The sequence below is a fragment of the Lipotes vexillifer genome, unplaced genomic scaffold (assembly GCF_000442215.2).
Source record: "Lipotes vexillifer unplaced genomic scaffold, Lipotes_vexillifer_v1.1 scaffold182, whole genome shotgun sequence".
Lineage (NCBI taxonomy): Eukaryota > Metazoa > Chordata > Mammalia > Artiodactyla > Lipotidae > Lipotes > Lipotes vexillifer.
This window is the reverse complement of record NW_006798798.1, coordinates 3,070,419-3,093,929: the sequence shown is the minus strand read 5'-3', so window position 1 is coordinate 3,093,929 and position 23,511 is coordinate 3,070,419. Positions and strand designations below refer to the sequence as shown.

General features: G+C 49.2%; 1 pseudogene; it reads right to left on the bottom strand.

Annotated features, from left to right (window-relative positions):
* Window positions 1–1,010: 1,010 nt before the first annotated feature.
* LOC103079285 (bolA-like protein 3 pseudogene) lies at window positions 1,011–1,344 on the bottom strand (annotated as a pseudogene).
* Window positions 1,345–23,511: the final 22,167 nt, after the last annotated feature.

Here is a 23,511-nt window from a genome sequence, read left to right as displayed (position 1 = left end):
TATTCTTTCTTCTTTCCTCATGTTCCAAGGTTTATTTTCTTTAATAGCATCCTTTCTGTTTACAGAATTTTTAAGCCTTTCTTTTTTTTTTTTTTTTTTTTTTTTTTTTTTTTGCGGTACGCGGGCCCCTCACCGCTGCGGCCAAGCCTTTCTTTTAGGGTAGGTCTGCTGGGGACAAGTTCTCTTAGTTTATTTTCACTGGAGAATGTCTTGATTTCCCTTTAATTAAAGAAGGGCATTTTTGCTGGGTATAAAATTTTGGGTTAGGTAGCCTTTTTTTCAGCACTTGAAGAATATTGTGTCACTTCCACTGGCCTCCATAGTTTCTGATGAGAAATCTACTATTATTCTCATTGCTTTCCCCCAGTATTAACATATCATTTTTCTCTGGCTGCTTTCAAGATTTTGTCTCTGTCTTTCGCTTTCAGAAGTTTATTTATGGAGTGTCTTGTATGGCTTTTTTCTGTATTTATACTCTTTGGGTAAAATTAGCTCCTAGAATCTGAAGGTTTATGTCTTTTGTCAAACCTGGGAAGTTTTCAACCACTCTTTCTTTGAATACTTTTTTTTTTTGTAATGAAAAAATTTTTAGTTGTCTGTTGCCTTTAATTAACATCTAAATAGATACCATATTCTTCTATAATTACAATATGGAAATGTCTATGAATAAAATAGATAAATTTGGGCTTCCCTGGTGGCGCAGTGATTGGGAGTCTGCCTGCCGATGCAGGGGACACGGGTTCATGCCCCGGTCCGGGAGGATCCCACATGCCAAGGAGTGGTGGGGCCTGTGAGCCATGGCCGCTGAGCCTGCGCGTCCGGAGCCTGTGCTCCACAGGGGGAGAGGCCACAACAGTGAGAGGCCCGCATACTGCAAAAAAATAAATAAATAAAAATAAATAAATAAATAAATAAAATAGATAAATTTTTTGTCATATGCCTAGGAAAGAATGGTGGCAATAAGATTCATGCAAGGTTTCAGCAGCAGTATCTATGCAGCCAGGGCATGGTCAGTGTTTGGGGACAGAGGTAAATATCCACAATCCATGCAACATTTGATCTCTTCTTTTAGTGTCTGATTTACCATTTGGTGCTGCTGGACAGTTCTCTTCTCCTTAAATTCTTCCGATTTGATTTGAATTTCATACATTGCCCCACAGTCTCCTGAAATGTCAGTGACTTTGATAGCTGTAGCTCGAGGAAACTTTTCTTTGAGAATTTGGGTCACTCAGACTGAATGTTTGCCTCAGTCTGCAAGGCAAACATTCACTGGGCACAGTGAAGAGGAAGCTGGCAGGTTCCACAGAGCAGAGGCGCTGCCGAGGCTGGGCTCCATGCCGCCATGCCCGGCTGACGTGGCCTGCTGTCTTAGGTTGCCGTGTCGTTCTCTGAATACTTTTCAGTCCTGTTCTCTTTCTCCTCTCCTTCCAGGACTCTGGTGAAATGAATGTTAGGTCTTTTGTTATAATCCCGCAGGACCCTGAGGCTCTACTATTTTTTTCAGTCTATTTTTCTCTCTACTGTTCAGATTGGGTAATGCCTATTGTTCTTTCTTCCAGTGCACTAATTATTTCCTCTTTCTTCTACATTCTGCTCTTAAGCCCAACTACTGAGTTTGTGTTTTTGGTACTGTATTTTTCAGTTCTAAAATTGCCCTTTGGTTCTTCTTTATATCTTCTGTTTCTCTGTTGAGACTCTTTTTTCCCCTCATTTATTTCAAATGGACTTGTAATTGCTCATTGAAGCATTTAAAAAGTGATGAGTGCTTTAAAATCTTTGTCAGGTAATTCTAACATCTTTTTCATATTGTTGTTGGCATCTGATTGTCTTTTTAAATTCAGTTTGAGACCTTTCTTTTTTGTGGTATGATGATGACTTTTTATTGAAACCTGGGAGTTTGCATTATCTTAGGAGATTCTGGATCTTACTTAAACCTTTTGTTTTAGATGGTTTTCTCTGCCACTGCTCTAGTAGGGGAGGGGGGATGCTGCCCATTAGTTTTGAGTTCACATATTTTGCAGTTCTGTTTGGTGCATACACATTTAGGATTGATATATCTTCTTGGTGAATCAACATTTTTGTTATGATATAATGTCTCTGTCTCTGATCATTTTCTTTGCTCTGAAGTCTATTTTATCTGATATAAATATATTCTACCTCCAAGTTCCCCACTCTGTTGCCTTTGGAGGGAATAGGATCTTTACTACTTTTGGGTGTGGGTAGGAAAACTGGCTTCCCATGTGGGCGCCACTGATACAGTGATGACATGGCCTTGTTTGCTGGGCGATGATGAAAGTCTTGATTCCCCACTAGGCCTGCTTTGACTCCATCAAGAATGGGAGGGGTGTTTTTGTTACTGGCGAGAGAGAGGTGAAGTTCAGGCTCTCCACAGTCTCCACTGACACTGTTGGGAGAGGGAGCCCAGTGGGGATGAAGATCCTGTTTCCATACCTGTCCTTCTCTGACATTACCTCAGTGGGAACTCTGGGGTTCCTTGTTATAGCCTCTGAGGATGGAAGTCTAGACTCCCCCATTTGGTCTTTGTGGGTATGGGTATGAGTGGGACCAGAGTTTTTTGTTTTCTTTTCTTCTAGTGTTTGGGTGGAGTAGACTGGTTATTGTATAAAAGTTTTTGGTCTTACAAAGCTGCCCCTTTCTTTGTCGTTTGACTAGAGAGATCAGGCTTTTGTTGGGGCTTTTGTTTTGTGTCTGTGCCTGTTGTAGCTTCCAGATTTTTGACTTCTTCTCTTCCAAGACTAACATATATGAAGCAAAAGGAAAACCAAGGGAACCGACTACATTTCTTGGGTCTTGAGGTCCTAACCCAGTCTGCCTCTGGGACCAGTGAGCAGCCTCCCTTCTCTGATCACTTTACCCCTGCGGTTTGTTCTCTGTCATTTGGCACATGGCCTTTGGTGCTCATTCATTTATTCATTTACTCTTTCATTCAACAAAACTGGCTCTGTGCCTGTTCCTGCAGATATGGTGACTAAAAGATCTTAAGTTATAGTTAGTGGAAGAGACAGTAATCACAGTGTCTGAGCAGACCCTATAATTTCCCCTGGCTTGCCTTGCCTTGTCCTGGAGGAGGAGGTTCTAGGGGACAGGGTCTGGGCCTTGCTTCTCCTGCCCAGTATGAGATGGGGCTCCTGGTCACAGTCCCAGTGGGAGACAACTGGAGGTTTGGCCCCATCAGGACACACTTACTCATGTACTGGGTGTCTGCCACTGCTGAGCCCACACTGGGCAGGGATGTGAGATGAGAGAGGTGAGGCCAACTCTTGGCAGCTCCAGGCCTGGACAGGGCTGGGACAAGGCTGTGGAAACAGTTAATGCCTTGAAAGCTCACACTCGAATGGAAGATGTGGGTGCTAGTGGTGGTGGGGGATCAGGATACGGCTTCCTCAAGAAGGAGGCTTCTGAGCTGGACCTGGGCAATGATTGAAAAAAATGCTAGTAGAAGGGCAGCCTAGGAGTGGGCTCTATTCCCTGCCCCCATCAGGTGGAGCAGCTGGAAAAAGGGACCTGGGGGACCCAGGTTCCCACCGGAGCCACCGCCCTAAGGCTTTCCCTCCCCTCCCCATGGGCATCATCTTCTTCCTGCCATGACACCCTGATTTTTTCCCCTCCCCTGTGGGCACTGCTCTCCTGCCCACGATGCCCGTCTGGGCCCTGCATTGTCTTGGGAAGATGTGTGCTCACCCGGGTGGGTTATTATTAGCCTGCGATGAAGTGAAAGGCCCTGAATGGGAGATGCTGAGCTCCTGCCTGACACCATGGCCGAGGCAAGAAGGAAATGATTCATTATGGCTACAAGGCGTGCTCTAATTTCATATAACGAAATAAATGACAGTCGTATTTTGGGCGCCACCACGCGCAGATAGCATTGTTCCCTGACTGCCTCTCACCCGGGCTGCAAGGAGAATTAGAGCAGCCTTTGTGCAGAGAGATGAGGGGCTGGGGGTGCTTGAGGGGTGGCAGGTGCCATGGCCCTGGGAGGATGAGTGAAGTCACTGCTCAGTGGCTAGGGTGGCTGGGGACAGGGGTTCCAAGACCTCCCCCACAATCAAGGGCCCCCGGCCTGCTGATCCCACTTCTGCTTCCTGTGCACCACACACCCCACCTCCATCCTCATGGCTCCTCCAGACCCTGCCTATCTGTCCATTTCAGCCCCAGCTCCGGGTCCCCTCCTCCAGGAAGCCCACAGCGAGCTATGCTTTTCCAACGCTGTGTCTACACATACTTTCTCCCCCTCTTCAGGCTTCTGGGCTCCTTACACAACCAAGCGAAAACAGCTTTAGATGAGGCTTCCTTGGATGTGATGGTGGCCCCCAGTTCAGAGTCAATGTACCTTCACCGTCTGGGGTAGGGTATTCCCTCAAGAGCTGAGCCCCATAGCAGGGCAGCTGTCACGGTGTGTGCCCTTCAGGGCGGGACTGGCTGCATGATTTGTGGGGACCAGGGTCAGATGAAAATTCAGGGCCCCTTGTTAACAAAATTAAGAATTTCAAGACACAGCCGCAGATTCTTAAACCCAGTGCAGAGCCCTTCTTAGTGAGGGACTCTGTGCATTGCACAGGTGGCAGCCTCTGTCCATGGCTAGAGAGAAGAGGCCCAAAGTTGGAGCCTGGGGTCCCCCTGGTTACAGCACTGGTCCTCTTCTACCTCAGCTGTGGCCAGGACAGCTTGACAGGGCGCGGGGAAGGCCACTGGGTCAGCCAGGATGCGAAGCACCTTCGACAGCTTCCAGAAGTGGCGACAGAATCTTATTTCCCCAATGTGCTTCATTTGTGGTCTGGAAGCTAAGATAAAAATAATAGAAGAGGATAACATTCAAGGGCAATTTCATCTCTGGGCGTCTCACCAGGAGAGGAAGCCTCAGGATCGCTGGACCAAGGAATTCTTTTTCCTGCCATATTTGCACACAAAATGGTCTCGTTTAAAAATGCACATTAAGAGCCATGTCAGTCATAGACACTTGGAAATAGGTACTGCCTTGACAGGGAAACAGAACTTTTTCGTGGAATTTAATTCGTTCAATTACCTTTCTCAACTGGGTTGACAGCAGGGCCATGGAGAAGGGAACTCACATCCTCCTCCAGCTCCCGCTGCATGTGGATGGGCCCCTCCATCCGCCCCCCACCAGCCCCGTAGAGCTCACTGTGTAGAGTGTGCCAGCAGTGAGCCGCCTGAGCTGGACAAGGTCCTCTCTCCCTGGTCTCTCTATTGTTCTCCAAGATCAAGTCTCAGCATCACTCACAGACCAGAAGAGGGGGGCTGGGCATGCCAATTCCCGGGAGGGCAGATCCCTGAGTCAGGGCCTGCACTGGGGTTTTAGCCTGCCCAGGGTCACTTACTAGTTGGCTTTCCCTGGGGACTACAGAGGTTGCAAACAGATGGTCCATGGGCTGTCTTCAGGTCAAGGTAGTTCCCTCCTTTCTTTCTTTCTTTCTTTCTTTCTTTCTTTCTTTCTTTCTTTCTTCTTTCTTTCTTTCTTTTTTCCTCCTTCCTTCCTCCCTCCCTCCCTCCTTTCTTTCTCTTTCTTTCTTTCTTTGTTCTTTCTTCCTTTCTTTCTTTCTTTCCTCCTTCCTTCCTCCCTCCCTCCATCCTTTCTTTCTCTTTCTTTCTTTGTTTCTTTCTTTGTTTCTTTCCTCCTTCCTTCCTCCCTCCCTCCCTTTCTTTCTCTTTCTTTCTTTCTTTCTTTGTTCTTTCTTCCTTTCTTTCTTTCTTTCCTCCTTCCTTCCTCCCTCCCTCCCTCCTTTCTTTCTCTTTCTTTCTTTCTTCATTCTTTCTTTCTTTCCTCCTTCCTTCCTTCCTCCCTCCCTCCATCCTTTCTTTCTCTTTCTTTCTTTGTTTCTTTCTTTCCTCCTTCCTTCCTCCCTCCCTCCTTTCTTTCTCTTTCTTTCTTTCTTTCTTTGTTCTTTCTTCCTTTCTTTCTTTCTTTCCTCCTTCCTTCCTCCCTCCCTCCCTCCTTTCTTTCTCTTTCTTTCTTTCTTTGTTCTTTCTTTCTTTCTTTCTTTCCTCCTTCCTTCTTTCCTCCCTCCCTCCCTCCTTTCTTTTCTTTCTTTCTTTCTTCATTCTTTCTTTCTTTCTTTCTTTCTTTCCTCCTTCCTTCCTTCCTCCCTCCCTCTGTCCTTTCTTTCTCTTTCTTTCTTTCTTTGTTCTTTCTTTCTTTCTTTCTTTCCTCCTTCCTTCCTTCCTCCCTCCCTCTGTCCTTTCTTTCTCTTTCTTTCTTTCTTTGTTTCTTTCTGTTTCTTTCTTTCTTTCCTCCCTCCTTCCTCCCTCCCTCTGTCCTTTCTTTCTCTTTCTTTCTTCGTTCCTTCTTTCTTTCCTCCTTCCTTCCTTCCTCCCTCCCTCCTTTCTTTCTCTTTCTTTCTTTCTTCATTCTTTCTTTCTTTCTTTCTTTCCTCCTTCCTTCCTTCCTCCCTCCCTCCTTTCTTTCTCTTTCTTTCTTTCTCTTTCTTTCTTTCTTTCTTTCTTACCTCTTTCCTTCCTCCCTCCCTCCTTTCTTTCTCTTTCTTTCTTTCTTTCTTTCTTTCTTTCTTTCTTTCTTTCTTTCTTTCTTTCTTTCTTCCTTCCTTCCTTCCTTTCTTTCTTTCTTTCTCTCTCTTTCTTCCTTTCTCTCTCTCTCTCTCTTTCTTTCTTTCCCTCTGCATTCTTTTAGCAAAACCTGAATTAAGTTCCAGTCTTTACAAATCGCAAGTTTGCATGTAAAATCCAAACTTCTGACTTCTCTTGAAAAAAACTCCAGAGATTCCCACATGAACATGACTGGGTTGCCGAATAGGGCTGCTCCTTTCAGACGAGGCCATGCTGTGTAGTTTGCCTTGGTCCCCACAGCTCTGTACCTTCTCCCAGCCCTGCTGTGAGTGGCGGTCCACATAAAGTTGGATTTGCACGGCTGTATTTCGTATACCTGGCTGGCATCACTCCTTTGGGTTGCCTGCCTGGCTCCCATTGGCATTTTGCCTCTTTTCTTCTCATTTAGAAGTTTCTGGTGGTGCTTTGCTGATCATAGATGGCCCAGTGATGGGGGATGGAGAAGGGCATAGATGGGAAGTGTCCACGCCATGTATTCCCACTCCTTCCCTGTGTTCTGTGGAAGTGCTTGACTTATGCTGATGATCAAATTATTAGTCTAGACATTTCTTATTGCTTATTGAGAGCAGAGTGGGGGCAGAGAGAGGAGGGGTAGGGAGAGGGGACAGTGGTCAGGTGGACAGAGATTTTGCCGACTGCCCTTGGCTCCTACTTGCTGAAACATGAATTTGCATTATTATGATCTTATCTTTGAAAAGCACGCTCCCTAAACTATGTTTCTCTCCTCCGCCCGTTCCCATGATTGGCAGCTGGAGCATCTTGTAACAGGGCACACCTGACCCTTCAAAAGGGATGAAGCCTCAGCTCCACACAGCAGCCACTTCCTGGAGTCCAGCTCACGCTTTGCCCAAGGCCTGCCTCCCTGGCTGTGGGGAGGTTGGAAGGCAGGGATGTTTTCTGAGTGACCTCCACTGAGGAAGGGCAGCTGTTGCTGCCTCGACAGGACCTATGCCCTGTAGGACATCCGTAGGTCCAAGAGTCGAGAGACAAAATCAGGGCCCAGGAGCCTCTTGCTTATGGCTGCTTCTTGTCCTTGGGCCCATGAGGAAGACTGTGCCTCCCGCAAACGCTCTTTATCCCTCAGGCCATTCTATAGGGCGCTGTCTCTGCTTCCCAGCAGGTGTTGGCTTGCCTTGACATTCTGATGAGGCAGGGACAAAGTTTTCATATTAATAGGAAGATGGTGAAAGCAAGGACAGGGGGCTGCCACAATGTCCAACTACGGGAACAACCCACCTTTCCAATACTACCTTATTAATTGGCCGTTCGGTAGATTGGGGCCCAGTTGAATTAGATAAAGGGTAATGTATGCAGTAGTGGGAATATGCAGTCTTGAGTATCAGGTTAAATGTTGCTTTGCACAGAGTCCAGGGCCACTGCTTTCCGGAAAGCCCCCCTGCCGTGTGGTGGATTGGAGTTTAGCTGCACCAGGTACAGAGGGTCCCTTTGCTGAGAGTTTCTGGAGCTGGGTTTATGCAATGTGACCGCCTGTCTCAGGGATGTCCTTGCATTCTGGGACCCACCTGTGGCCTTCACTTGGGAGGGGGAGGTCTGGGGGTATAACCATCACCTAAGAATAGGCTTCTGTTGCCGACTTGCTGCATTACCAGGGGTGCCCCGGAGTTAAACTCTAGAAGAGTCCCCCATATCCCTGAGAAGAAATTCTCTTGATCTGTTACGTCATTTCCTTTAGAGACTCTGTCCTGATTCTCAGAAAGGTTGCCATATGGAAAACCAGGCTGAAGAAAGCCATTCCATCTGAAGGTCAAGTGGATTGGGGAGGCGGCAGGTGGCCTGTTGGGGAAGGACAAACACTGACCTTGCAATGCCAGCCACGTGGGTCTGGGACCTTCCTACCCAGACTCTGGGATGGTGCCCTTTGTCCACAGTCAGGGCTTGGGTTTCCAAAAGCACACAAGTGCCTGAGCCGGCCCAGGGCTCCCTCCTGCCTCTCCTGCTGACCCGGGAGCTGTGGCATCGCTTGCCTGCTGGCCTCTCTTCTGTGGCCTGGGTCCCTCTGTAAGTCAGAGCCTGCAAGCAATCACCGTCCACACCTGCCTGCCTCCATGGCTCTGAGTGGAAACCACTGGGGAAGTGAGGTGTTTGACAGTTTGAGCAACTCTCCAGCAAAAAAGGGGTCCTGAGGGAGGCTGAGAAACCCTATGAAGCCAAAAAGGTCCACAGAGCACCTCGGCCCTGATAGGGGACTGGCCATCACTGCCCAGCCCTCAGGCAAGAGGGGAGCCCAGCAGCTCAAGGCAGCTCCACTCTGTCCTGGAGGCCCCAGGCTTTGCACGGTGGGTTGTTTGTCTCCTGGGCCCTTGGGCTTTGACAAACTGATCCCGGTTTGCCCAGGACTTTCTGGGTTTTGCTACTGAACGTCCACATCCAGGGAACCCCTCGGTTCCATGCAAACAGGATGGTTGATCACCCTACCTGGGCATGGTCTGGGAGCCAGAAGGGTGATTAGGGGGTAAAATCCGGGCTGGGTGGGGGTGGTCCAGATGTGAGGACACACCTATAGAAGAGGCAGTTGCCTCTGACAGATTCTTCATGCATGTCCTACACTTTCCCTGCATAGGCAACCCTGTGACATCATTGTACACATGCACATGCAACACAGCATATGCACATGAGGTCCCCATCGTGACAGCAGCTGTGTCAAGATGGCTTTTCTAGTCATGGTGGCGGCTGATGTTGAACAAGCGGGTGTGTGAAGAGGCTGTGCTGGCTTCTGGGCTTTGCTCATGTACCCTGTTAATGAGGTTGGTCATCCTGCCACCTCCAGGAGGTGGGGGACCTCACTCTGCTCACCTCCTAGAGGAGCAAACTGGCCTGGCACTTGCCCAAGGTCAGTATGCGTGGAGTTGGGGTTTGGATCCTGGCTGTCAGGCTCTATAGCCTGCATGAGAACCTCTCCACCTCGTGGGAAATCGGTGACAGTTTCCATTTTTGGAGACGGTGGTCTCTCGAGCAGCTCGTCTCCTTGCTGGAATCTTGTCCCCCTGCAGCACCCTCTGCTCATGCTAACTCCAGGCGTTGCGACAAGGATGGGGCATGTCCCTCCACCAGCCCCCCGGCCCGGAGCGGGTGCTCAGTGCACGTGCGTTGAATGAACGCCAGGCTCTGCACGTGGAGCCCAGGAAGCCTCTCTTCTTCACCGGCTGCGTAGAAACCATGTGGAGCGTGGAGTCAAATATAGACTCAGACATGTCATCACTGTGTAACCTCTTTGGGCATTTGTGTGGTCCCTTTGAGCTATGGTTTTCTCCCGGTAAAATGGGAAAGATAAAAATGAGCCTGCCTCATAGAGGTCTTCTGAGGCCCCGAGACAATGAAGCCCTCGAATTCAGAGCCCTCCATACAAGTATCAGCTATGCCTGTCCCCATCTGCCTGCCCCGCCCAGGGAAGTCCCTTCCCTTGGGCACTGGGGAGGAAGCCTGGATTCCCCACGTTCCCTCTCTCTGTCGTGTCTCCTCATGGTGGCCTGCGTGGGCACTGGTACCCAGGGCCACAGCGGGGAGGAGGCTGGTGCTGTAACTGTACAAAGCTGCTATGGAGTTAGCAGGGCAGGAGGGAGGCCTGGCCCCTGGAATAGCAGAGGGAATGACCACAGTTTTACGTGTGGAGAGGGGCACCCAGGGCTTTGGGTGCACCTGGTGGGGAGAGCCTGGCACTGACACCTATGAGCACATGCGTGGAGACAACTATTGAGAAGGTCAAGGGTTCAAGTGACCAGGGCTACTGTCCATCAGGGAGGCCCAGAGCCATCCATGCAGCGAAAGAAGGAATGGGTCAGAGAAAAGGGACAGAAGGTAATTCTCTGCCTGCGGAAACCCAGCCTGATGTTCCAGAGCCAGTGCATAGACTGTCTCCTCCATGAGGCCTTCTTGTGTTCCCCTGACTAATCTTTTCTTCGTTTGGGTCCCCAGACTTCTTGCTCCTCTGTTTAGCTGTGTTTCATCTTTTCATCTGTCCTTCTCACAACATGAGCCTCCTCAGAGGCAAGGCAGTGTCTGAGTCAATGGTGATTCTTGCTCCCAGGAGCTGGCAAGGACACAGAAGGGAAGGGAAATGGAAGTGGAGGTTCCCCCTGGGTACAGCTGGTCAACCCTCCCTCCTTAGACATCTCGTCCACATGCTCACCTGGGACAAGGTATCAGATCCAAGTAGCGAGATATAGTGAAGCTCTGCATCTTGCAGAATCCTGGAAAAAAAAAGCGTGGAAATTTCTGGGTCTTGCATTGGCATTGTGGGCTGCAGTCATAGCAATCAATGTAGGACCACCTTGCAGAGTCTAAACGCTGAAGCAGATTTACTCCCTACGCAGTTGTTTCATCTTTCATCTTGTATTCATGTGCCCTATACACGTGCATATGAATGTTGGTGGATTGCCATATCAAAGGACAAAAACAACATCCCAGCAATCGGCCTGGTGTGCACGGCCAGATCTTGTGACCCAAAATTGCAAGAGTTAAGGTCTCGACACCGCCCTACTTGAGCTCATTTGGAGTATCTGAGACCACTTATACATTTTTCTGAGATCTTTGGTGGAGGTGTTTTTTCTTTCTCTTTTTTCTGTGTTTAGGGAAGAAGCTTGTGGGAGCTTTTGGATCCCCCATAATGATGGGGATTATAATGAAACACATGAACGAGTTGGCACTAGAGCTGGGAAGGGTGAGAAGGTCCCCCCGCTACAGGGCGTACAGTGCGGGCTGGGGCTGTTGGCTTCTGTGGAGTTTGACACTCTGAAAATTGGACTCCCCTCAATCCCAGCACTCCATGGCATTCTCTGGAAAGAGAGCGGAGCAGGGCAGAGTGCCATATGGCAGTAGGACCCCTATATTAGTCAGCTCAAGTTCCCATAACAAAATACCGCAGACTGGGAGGCTTAAACAACAGAAATGAATTTTCTTGCAGTTGCGGAGGCTGGAAGTCTGAGATCAGGGTGCCAGCATGGTCAAGTTCTGGTGAGGGCTCCCTTCCTGACTTGCAGATGCCACCTTCTCCCTGTGTTTTCACATGGGAGAGAGAATGATCATTGAAATCTGGTCCTGCCACTACCCTGCCTAAACTCTTCCAATAGCTCCCCATGGCATTAGAGTAACCCCCTACCTCTCATCACAGCCTCCGCAGACCTCCATGATTCAGACAGGCCTGACCTCTGACCTCACGCCACTTTCTCTGATGCTTGGGAGCCTCCAGCCACTGACCTTTTTAGTTCCTTAAATTTGAGCCTTAACACTTGCCGTTCCCTCTGCTCACGAAATGCAATTTGTCACTTGGGTCTTGACTTCCTGATGGCTATCTCTCTATCACACCACAGTGTTGCATTTCTTCAAAGCTCTTACGTCCAGAAGGCTTCATCTCCTCGTTAGAACGTCAGCTCCATGAGGGCAGGCATCTCATCTCTCTTGCCCAGTGTTTCATCCGCAGCACCAGAGCAGCGCCTGGCTCATAGGAAGTGCACCGCCAATATTCGATGGATGAACGTACCTCTCGGAGCCTTTCTCTTGGAGGTAGTGTAGGGGCACTCAGAGTCCCTTCAGAGGCCCCCCTCCCCCTCTGCCAGCATTCAAGGTCATCCATTCTTCCGCCCATGCTTTCCTCCTTGGCTTCCCCGCCCCTCCTTCCCTCCCTCCCGGCCCCATGCTGTGCAGTCACTGGCTCCAGTTACCTCGGACCACTTTGCAGGCTCAAAGCACACTCACGGCTCTAGCCTCATGCTTTTGCAAAGGCCTTCCCAGCTCCCTGAAATATCCAAATCAGGATCTTCCAGAGGGTTCTAAAAAAGTCCTGTTTCAGGAATCTGTCCCTTCCCCCCACCCATACACACTCACATCCCCTAAGGTGGCATTTGCCTTCCGAGGACTCGAGGTTGGTTCATCATTTCACACTGCTCCTTGGATGATACGGGCCGTCCCGGTCCCCTGGCAGCTGAGCAGGAATTGGGTGAAGAGGCTGGTGCTTCAACAGTGTCCCCTGCATGTGTGGCTGTTCCCTCTCCTGCGTTTCCCTGGCACTTTGTTCACACGGCACCAGGGGCTCAGAGTCTGCTCCGTTGTTCATATTAGTTTGCTCATTCTTTCACTCACTGAGGCGTCCACGATGTTCCGGGTACTGTGATAACTGCTCAGGATGCAGGGAGACATCCCCGCCCACAAAGGGGAGCCGGGTCCTACATTTCTTGGAGGTGGTGCCCATGATGAGTCCTGTGCACGGGACTGGATGGATGAGACATTGTCATCCCATTGTCGTGTGAATTGATTTTCAATTGAAGAATTTTTAAGCACGCAGACCACTACCATAATAAGAGATTATTTTCAAGTCAAATTTTGTTTTGAGAGGCTCAAGAAAATCGAACATTTGAAGATGATTTTAAAAATCCTGTAAAACAAGGGTGGGGCATTGCTGTCCTGGCTTTGGACCATCTCCCTGGAAACTTTTGGCTGGGAGACACAGGCCACCAAACAGTGTGTGGGACAAACTGAGAGCTCTGCCTATTCTGGGGCCAAGGGGAGGGGGTTCAGAGGAAAATTCTCAGGGGACAGGAGTGAGCACTTAGGACAGGAAGCCATGGCTGCCCACCAGCTGTGCACCCCCAGGACTTATGCGTGCCTGCTGTATGTGTGCCTTGTCCACTGGGGTCTGGATGCTTCCGGGTCCTCTCTGGAATCCAATTCCAATTGCTTTTGGAATCTTCCACAGATGTTCTCTTTCCTTGGAAGGATGTTTCCTCATTTCCTTGAATCTTATCTGTTCTTCGTGAAGCCTTCTGTGACATCGCCCCACCCTCCTGAGGCTCACTGCCTTTGCAGTCATCACTCTTCCAGGCTGGCGAGTGTACAGACCAGAGACTTGGGGGTTGGGGGACCAGGGCTCTAGCCTTAACCAGGGCTCCCCCCACCATTCCTCTCAGGCAGTTCTGGAACTTCTGGGTCTGGCTCCATGCAAACCAGGGCTACTGCCATCTACCCTGAGGGTTACACAAAGGTTGTTTATCATTCCCTTTCATGCCCGGTTAGAATACAATTCCCTTGGGATCCCGTAGAGACACAGAGCCCACTGTGCTTTCATCCAAGCTGTTAATAAATATTTGTGTTGGATTTAGAAAAAGATAATAAATGTGAAGATGACTTAAAAAATAGAAAGGCATTTCTTTTCCCCAGAATTCAACTTCTGGGAAAGTTCATTTGGATGATTAAATGATTAATAATAGGCAAGGACATTTTTGGGGGGAAAAAGAGAGATGGAGAATTTGTATTAGATATTGAAACGCATTTTAAAGCCACAAAATAGATCAAGATAACAAAACATAAAATCCAAACGCAGACCTGTCATAGCCCAGACTGTCTAGAAAATAGGGCTTGAGGCAAGGATGAAAGTGCCGGTGTTTTATTTGGGAGGCGCAAACTGGGCAGAGAGAGTGAGGCAGGGGGAAGCAAGGCAAGGAGGGATGGGAAGCCACGTGCGGTCCTGTGGTGACGGACAGACACAGCAGGTGACTCGGTAGGTGGCTTTGCTTGGCTCTGTGGTCTTCTCCAGATGGGCTGTGCCTGCAGAAACTCCGTCTCTGAGTAGCTGCGAGTGAAGCCGAAGAGGGAATTTGAGTGCCTGGCTCCCTCCCATCTCCTGTTTCCCTCTGGTCACAGTTCATCCCCTGGGTGGTATCCCCTCTGCATTTCCACGATGCATCTTCTGCATTGCACCTTTGGCAGCTTCTCACCACACCAGCCCCATACCCAGAGCTGAGGTGTTTCCCGCAAGTCTGCAAGTGGCCGGAGATGCCGGAAACACGAGGTATGTGGCTTGGCTGCTGGCTGCACGGTGGTGACCAAGGCGGGGGTCAGGGGCTGGGTTCAGGCACAGGAGGTTCTCTCACCACAGGAGCAAAATTTAAGGGAGTGAAAACAAACGGCAATCAGGCTAAATTATATTTGAATGCAGTATTGAAAAAGTCAAAATTAATGCAAAAACTTGTGATGAAGAAATATCTAGAAGGTGTGGGCCCTATATGTCTAGCCTGCAAGATTCCTAAATAGGTGCTGTTGGTACAAATTTATCACAAATAAGGATATGAAATACAGATTCCAATTTGCATGTGGCTAGTTTTCACTAAGCATTATAAATGCTTGAATGAATAAATGTGCCTGACTCTCTCCCATTCAAGCATTTATTGAGTACTTATTGCACACAGGTACCGTGCAAGCAAGAGATCACCCATTGCTTTGCTGCTGCTTCTCTAGCAGGGAGAAGACTCATATTAGATTAATTATTGCACAGACCATTTATTGATCAGAATCTTGATAAATATTTTGAAGAAAGAGAACATATAGTGAGGGACTCACCCGTCTTGGTGGTCAGGGCAGGCTTCCTGGAGGGGGTGGCATTGAAGCAGGGATGTGAAGGAGGGATGAGCAAGATGTGGTTGGCCAGGAGGGGTGGTGCCCTCCCTGATCACTTCCTACAAAAGAGACCCCTGTTTGCCAGCTTTGGAAGGGTGCCATGTTGAAACGGTGATAATACTCTGGAGAAACACATGGATGGGAGGTTGGAGAAACGGCCACTGTGAGTCTGAATGGAAGCCCTCAGCGGGCATGCCCGGTGGGCAACAGGGGCAGGAGGCTGGGTCCAGGGGAGGGGCGGGAGCGGGAATGGACACGCGGAGGCTGCTCCCACGGAGGTGTGGGCATGAGGCCACCAGGCACAGACACGGGAGCGAGGACGTCAGAATCTCAGGGCATTCTTACGTTTAGGAGGCCCAGGAAGGGATGGTCAGGGAGGTGGGGGGGGGAGCAGGGTGAAGCAGGGGAGAAGGACCCCTCAACTCCAGAGACAAGAGGAGCTGAGCTGGCAAGGGGCTGGGGGAGGGCCCGGGGACAAGGTCAGGGAGGGCCCCGCTGAGCTGTCTGTGTGCCTGCCTCCTCTGTGCAGTGTTCCCAGGCTTGGAGCCGCCCTGGGGGAGGCCCATGGAGCTGCGCTGAGCAGAGCCCACGTGTGACAGGCTTGTCCTCCTGTCCCCTCTTGGTGGCAGCTGGGGGAAACCTTTTGGGAACATCAGTGGTCATGGCTGGCCTGCTCCCGGGTGTCTCTGGCTGGCGTCAGATGTGGACTCTGCCCTTCTGGGAAGAAGGGATACTCGGGTTCCACGGTGGGCTGCAGAGAGCTTCCCACTGGCCCAGCACCCAGGCCACCATCCTGGCCACCTGCAAAGCCCTGTGGGCTGGCCTCAGTGCTAGAGTCTCTCTCACACCAGATGGAAGACATCCTCTCCCTGTTTGACTCAAGTGACCTGCCGCCCGCCCTCAGGTGCCCTCCCCTCGGCAGTCCTCCCTGCAGTCATTAGGCAGCAGCTGGACCTGGTGTCCTCCTTCCCCCAGGCCCGGGGGCTCCTCCTGGGAGAGATGCTTTCCAACATGGCTCGCGGTGGCAGCAAGCGTAAATGGTGATGAACCGGTAGGTGATGCGGGCGAGTTCTCAGCCCACCAAGTCAGATATACCAAAGGGGGGGACATCTCTAACTTTTTTATGTTGCTGTAAACATCGTGCCAGTGGTAGAAACTCAAGTTAATCAATTCTGGAGAAACAGTTAATTTGGAGTTCCTCAGTCAAGTCAGGGATTTCCCGCCTTCTTATCTAGGGGATAGAGGAGCTGGCTTGTTCGCAGGCAGTGGAGATAGCCTTCGATGCTGCTGCCTAGAGATTTCTCACTGGTCCATGATGTGCCCACACCTGCCAGCGCCTCATCCTGCAGAAGGTGCCCCCGTGCTGCTTGCTTTCTCTCCCAGCTAATTGCACTTTCTTCCCGGGTGCGTGGGAAAGGTGGGTGGCCTTCCAGAGCTGCTCTGGAGCCCCTGGGAACTCGGAGGGGTTGGTGGAGACCTGCCGGCTCCAGCCCCACAAGCCCATCTCTGTCCCATCCTTTTCGTTGGTGCTCCAGGGAGTTGAGCAGTCTGTTGGGTCGTGCTTAGACTGCGCTACGTGGGACCCAGGGTCTTGCTCAGATGCCCACGTGGGTCTCGGGCTCTGTACTGTTGCCCCCTCTGACTCTCTCCTCTCCCCTAGACCAATTTTGACTAGGTGAGGGGAACACCTGGATTGCACATTACTCCTAATTCTTCCCCACCCATTTGTCAACATTTGAAAGACAAAAGTAAAAGAAAATATATTTTTCTGAAAAATTTTCTTTAGTTTATTGAAAGTATTTTTACAAAAAGAAACCAGCAGAAGGGATCTAATTGTATTGTGAAATCCCAAGTCTTCATCCCTTTTTCTTGGCTTTTATATACAAAGATGCTGCTTATTTAGCGTGTTCTATTCTTCATTTTCTCTCTTGTCCATGCCTTTGTTTTTAACTTCTCTACAACAACAGATGTGTTGCACTGAGCTGCCTATGCAGTGGAATATGGTATGGGGGGAGCACAGGGGTCCGTATTTCTTGGGGTTGGTGTTTCCTCATCACGGGTGCCCATAGCTCCTGCTTCTTGCTTCCCTTGTGGTTCTCAGGCCCCATGATCACATGCCACAAGCCTCCAAGCCACAGCCATGCTGAGGCAGGTTTACAAAAACAATGGCAAGTTCACGTGTAGGTGAGAGTACACATCAACTTGAGAAGAATTGCCTCTCAATATCTTTGGTTCTGAAAATGTAAATAAATCAGGAGGATCACAAAGAAGGGAATTATTCCCTGCCTGTGTGGATGGAATGAACCTTTGGGGGCCACCAGGTGCTTCTCCTGGTAGCCTCAGTAAAGCTAAGGAAAGCCAGAATGTGGAGGTCTGCATCAGAAGTGGGGCTGGAAATGGGTGACAAGTCTAGGGTTGAGGAAGAGACTGGTGGTTATGGTGGTCTTGGGCTACCTACCCAAGTTACTATACGCATCCATCAACATTTGGCACCCAGAACCTGAAGGATGCCATGAGACTATGATGAAAGGGAAACAAGATTTTGCTGAAGATCTCCTGCGTATCAGGCACTGCGGATGGAGATAGTTATCACCATCCTCCTGCCCTTGAATGGCTCCCAATCTAGTGGTGGAGACAGAACTACAAACAGGTGAGTGCATGATAGCCCAAAGTCTAGCTCTTGCCTGCGTGGCTGGATGGCTGGATAGGACATTGAGAGAGACGTGAACAAGGTACAGAAGTAAAACCAAAAGAGGGAAAAATTCACTTTGCTGGGGATGGGGCGGGAGAGTGGGGTAGAGGGCTCTAGTGAGCCTGGCATTGAGAATACTCAGACTTGGCATCTAACCCTGGCACTGCCACGGGCACTCTGTCAGCTCTAGAGACCACTCCCAGCTTCTGGAACTTATTTTCCCTGTGTCTACTAGACTGATGATTGATTAGACCAGAGGCTGTTAACTCAGATGCCTGCAGGGGCCAGTTGGTAAAATATCTGGGTGCAGGGCACTGGGAGAGGCTGGCACACTGGGGTGGGCATCATTGTTAAATGGGGAAACTGCAATTCCATCCTGGTCATCTGTGCCATGTGGCAATATGGGCCCAGTTTGGCCAGATCTTTCAAGTTTCCAAAGAAGCTGGGAATATGAACGTTTGTGAGAAATCTCCAAATTTTTAAGTGTCAAGTATTTCAAATAAAAAGGAAAGGCAGCGCTGCATGGGGCAAAAAGTCTGTGGGTCAGATTTGGTCCCGGCTCTTCTAGTGTTTGACCAGGGCACTGGGAGCTCTCTGTGGGTTTTCCCCACTTTGCTGGTCTGAGAGTTACTGTCAGACCATGATTCTCTGTGGCACAGAAATCCTGCCAATGAGGTAAAAATGCATTGTGAGGCTCCCACAAGCCAGGCGGGCATATGTGGCCACACGTAAGTGCACCAGAAAACCCAAGGACAGTCTCGAGAATCTGGGCCCAGTCTTGATACACCCACTACCTCATTGGGTGTCCCTACCTGAAGGCCTGGCTTATTCATCCTTCATTCATTTATTCAACAAATAATTATTAGAGCTTCTTGGTGCCAGATCCGTTGCAAGTACAATGGCCATTTTAGAATTTTCTAAGATTCTTCATATCGATGGATTCACAAACCAGGAAAAGGAGAGCCGTGGTCCTAGAGCTACTCCTTTTTTGGCCAAGGTTATCTTAAGGTCGTGGAGCCCTTTGAAGCTGGGTAGCTGCCTCCTGGCAAGCCCAATCCCTGCCCTGCGGCCTTGAAAGTCCGCACTCTGCTTGTTGAGTTTGGAACCTGTTTCCTCTGGGCAGGGCCAAGTCTTTGCAGAGGCGAGAGGGTTGACGCTCTGGACAGCCAGTGCCTTGGATGCACACCTGGCCCGGCAGCCCTTCTGGAGTGGCCACTTTCCAGGCTGCAATAATTCATCACAGGCGGGTTCACAAATGTACTTAAGAAAGAAGGGATGATCTATTTTGTACATGCTCCTTAAAGGGATTCCACTTTAGCTCCAATTGTAATTTTTACCTTTTTCAGGGGAATTTATTGACACCGTGCCTAGCTCAGCCCTCGTTTCGGCATCCTCCTTTTGTCTGCAAGCACACTCACCAGCCGCTTAATTTGTCATAGCCCTGGAGGTATCAGAACTAATGAGCTTTGTTTGAATAGACTTTTTCCAGTTCATCTAGCACACTTTGGGGTAATCACTCAGTTTCTGTTTGCTTCTGATCCGAGGCATTGTGGGAAATATAAGAAAATAATGGTTAAAAAAGCAGTATAAATGGGTAACAGCACATTTTCTGCAAAGCCCTGACGATTTTATTTTTTAAATTTCACCACTTATTTAAGTATTGAGAGTACTCTAAGTACGACCATTACAATATCATATCAGAGGAGCATCTGATAAAATGTTATTTTTCAATTAGCCAGGAGTTTTCTACTTTGCCTTCCTTAAGTAGTTCATAGCTAACAAATCTTTAAACAATCTAACCTCTTAAGGTTTGGAAGTGGACAGATAATAACCATGAACACATAACAGTGTCTCAGCACCTAGAATTAAAAAATTTAGTACAGGGATTACATACAGGGATGCTTTTTATTGGTCAGACAATGGCGTTTTCATTTCTCTAAAGCAGCTCCTCATAGCTCCTGTGTGCCCACCAAGCATGCGGTGGAAGGTCTAGGGAATGGAGCCTGGGGGCAGGGGCTGTACACATAGTGCAGGCAGGGCGGGGAGGCGCTGCTTTTAACCCTCACTTTCTAGGTGGCACTGTCATCTGTGCCACCCCGATCGGCAGGCTCTGTCTAGGGCAGGCCTTCTGTTTTTAAGGATTACTATGCATGTTGCCAGCGACCGGAGTTGTGATTTTTAAGCACTGTTGGGAATCTGTAAAATGGGTCAATTCCGCAGAATGTGGGATGCTCCCAGACTCCCTGCTTGGGGCCGGGAGAGACAAAACAGGGTGTGTAAGAGAAGCCACCTCCATTCTGGGGGCTGCCTCCTGCAGATTTCCGAAACAAAATCCTTAGTCTTTGTCCGACTAAGGGTGCCGGGGTGTCCTTTCCCAGCCGGAAGGGAAGCGCAGGAAGAGGAGAGGGCGTGTTTACGCATGCGCATCACAACTTTCATCGTGGTAGGTGGCGGAGGTGGCTGGGGAGGGGATGTGAAGGTTGGGCTTTGCCATCGCTCAGTGGAAGGGGCGGGGAGCATGCTACGGGGTCAGCTGGTCAGGTGAACCGTGTTACGGACGAACCTGCATTACGTTCAACTCAGTCTGTGTCCCTGTGGATTGGACAAGATTCATCCGCTTCCTTTCGCAAACGGGGAAACGAGAACTCTGAGCTCTTTGGCAACCTGCCCCTTGATCACAAGGTGGCAAGGGGCACGACTTGAACCCGGGGTTCTTTCCATTTTGTCACACATTTGGAATCCTCCCTGTGTCACACCTGCTGGGGTTAGTAAGCATCACCACCACCAGCAGCTGCAGTAGCCACAGCAAACTCTTAGCAGCGTCCAGGGAACATGAGACCCCATGCCAGGCTCTGTGGGGGTGTTCGAGGTGAGGCAGAGGCCCTGGATCTTTGGGGACTGAGCTCTGAGGACAGGGCAGATGCTGAATGACAGTACAAGAAGCAGTGAGAGCAGGGCAGTGGTGGATGGAGGACAAGCCTCCTAGTCCGAGGAGAAGGGAGCCACCCGCCCAGAGCAGGGCTGTTAGGAAACCATTGAGGGAAACCGCCCGCCTTGGCCAGGCACGACAATAACCCCCAGCCTGAGCCGTCTCACAACAGGAGGTTGGGATAAGGAGAGCTGTGCTGCTGCTGCAAACTAACCCAGAGAATTCGGGAGAGGTCAAAATGACGGAGGAGACGCCAGCCCATAATATGTCTGGCCAACCTTGCAGAAACCCTCATGCTGGAATCCATCTTGGCTGAGAGATGCACGCCACCAGGAAGGGCCCTGAGTCAGACCAAATACGGGCACAAGCAAGATGACTGGCCAGAGACAAACTGGAAAGCTAACTCCACCACCATAAACCCTGAGACTGCGAGCCATGTGGCAGAGCAGTTCTCCTGGTTTCCCTGACCCTGTTGCTCTCCACTTGAGCACCTCTTTCCAATAAAGTCTTTTTCTCTGTCAGTACGAGTGTCTCCTCCGCAACTTATTTCCTAGTATTAGACAAGAGCCCACTCTTGGGTCCTGGAAGTCAGCCACCTTGGTCTCTCTGGAGCCTTGATCCCCTGAGAAAGCACCAGGCTTGCGGGGGGAATTGTTCTCGAAGAACCAGTGGCAGTGGCTGAAGATCCCCTGCTGGAGAAATCAATCTGGAGAGACATGGGTGGAAAGTTGGGCCCGGACAGCCAGCTGGGTGGGGCGGAGTTGGGGCAGTTCTTTGGAATGCAAGGCTCCTGGGAGGCAGAGACATGGTTAAGTTTTGAATTTGGAACTGCCTCTCTGGAGGCTGAGAGAGGGGTGGATTGGACTGGCTGGGGCTGCAGAGGGGAGAGGAGGAAGTTCTTCTGGGCTCTATTGCTTCATCTATAACAATGAGGTTGTTTGGTGTCTCAGCTGCATAGCAAAGCACTTCAAAACAGTGGTTTCAGGGAACTACCATTCTGTGGATCGCTGGGCAATTGCACTGTCTGGGCCAGCCTGGTTGGTCTGGGCCTGCTGGGCTTCCTTGTACATTCACAGTGAGCTGGCAGATTACTGGGCAGCTGATGGTCTAGGCTGGCCTCACTCGAGTGTCTGGAGGTGGACCAGTGCTTGGCTAGGGCACCTCTACGTGGGCTCTCATCCTCCGGGGTAGGAGTGGGCTATGGGTCAGACAGTGTGCACTGCCCTCTCTTTCCCCCACTTCTGCCATTGGCTGGGCCTCTGGTCTAACCCTTTAATTTATGCTTACATGCAGAAGTAATCTCTCTCCATGTGTGGGCTTGGAGTGAACTCTCTAATAATAATAGATATTATTACTGACACCACAGTTATTCATGAAGTTCTTGTGTTAAAGTGGAAAAGAAACAACACAAGGACAAATTCCATGTTGGGGACATTCTTAATTTTCTTCTTTTTTTTTAAATTGGAGTATAGTTGATTTACAATGTTGTGTTACTTTCTGCTGTGCAGCAAATGAATCAGTTATACATATATTAACTTTTATAGATTTTTTTTCCCATACAGGTCATTACAGAGTATTGAATAGAGTTCCCTGTGCTATACAGTAGGTCCTTATTAGTTATCTATTTTATATATAGTAGTGTGTACATGTCAATCCCAATCTCCCAATTTATCCCTCCCTCCCTTCCCCCTCTGGTAACCATAAGATTGTTTTCTATATTCATGACTCTATTTCTGTTTTGTAGTAAGTTCATTTGTACCATTTTTTAGATCCCACATATAAGTGATATACGATATTTGTCCTTCTCTGTCTGACTTATTTCACTCAGAATGACAATGTTGCTGCAAACGGCATTATTTTCTTCTTTTTTATGGCTCAGTAGTATTCCATTGTATATATGTATTAATTTTCTTCTTAAAAAATGTAAAAAGCTCACGTTAAGGAGGATCAAGTCTGTAACTTTGCTAGTCCCCAGGGCCAGCCAGCATCTCAGCAGTAAAGCCTGATGCATGTGTGGTACCTTAGGCTTTCCAAATGCTGTCATTTGCATTCTCTCTTGAGCCTCCAAACCAACATTGTGAGAAAGGTAGGAGGGGTATCATATAACCCTGACTTTATGGTTGAAAAAACTGAGACATGAGGAGAGGAATGTCCAAGGTCAGTTGCAGAGTAGGGAATTCTGACTCTAAGTTTCATTGTTTTTCCATTTTGCTTCACAATCCTGACTCACCATCAGTAGTGGCCCACTGTGACCCCTGGATCGTTCTCTTTTCTAGTGAAACTTATTTGGCTCTTATTTAACAGTGTGATGCATTGCTTTTGGCTACAGATGTTCTCCTAGAATACTAAGCTTTGGGTTGTGAGGTATCCAATAGCTAATTTGAAATGAAAATCATCTTATTTGCATTGTTATTGTCAGAATCTCTCTAAGGTACATTGCCAAGGACAGAGTCAATGAAAAATAGCCCATGAACTTTGTCTCTGTGCATCTCTTTCTTTCTTTTTTTTCTTTTCTTTTTTTTTTTTTTTGGGCGATGAGCGGGCCTCACTGTTGTGGCCTCTCCTGTTGCGGAGCACAGGCTCCAGACGCGCAGGCTCAGCGGCCATGGCTCACGGGCCCAGCCGCTCCGTGGCATGTGGGATCTTCCCAGATTGGGGCACGACCCCGTGTCCCCTGCATCGGCAGGCGGACTCTCAACCACTGCGCCACCAGGGAAGCCCATCTCTTTCTAATTTAATTGGGGTCTCCCTTTTTCAGGAAAATTTCAGAGACAACCACACACATACCCTCTCAACAGCTATGCTCAGGAAAATTTTCCTGTAATTTGAGATTTGTTTCACCCATGTTTTCCTGAAGGCCTTGAGAATATTCCACATGGTTTAC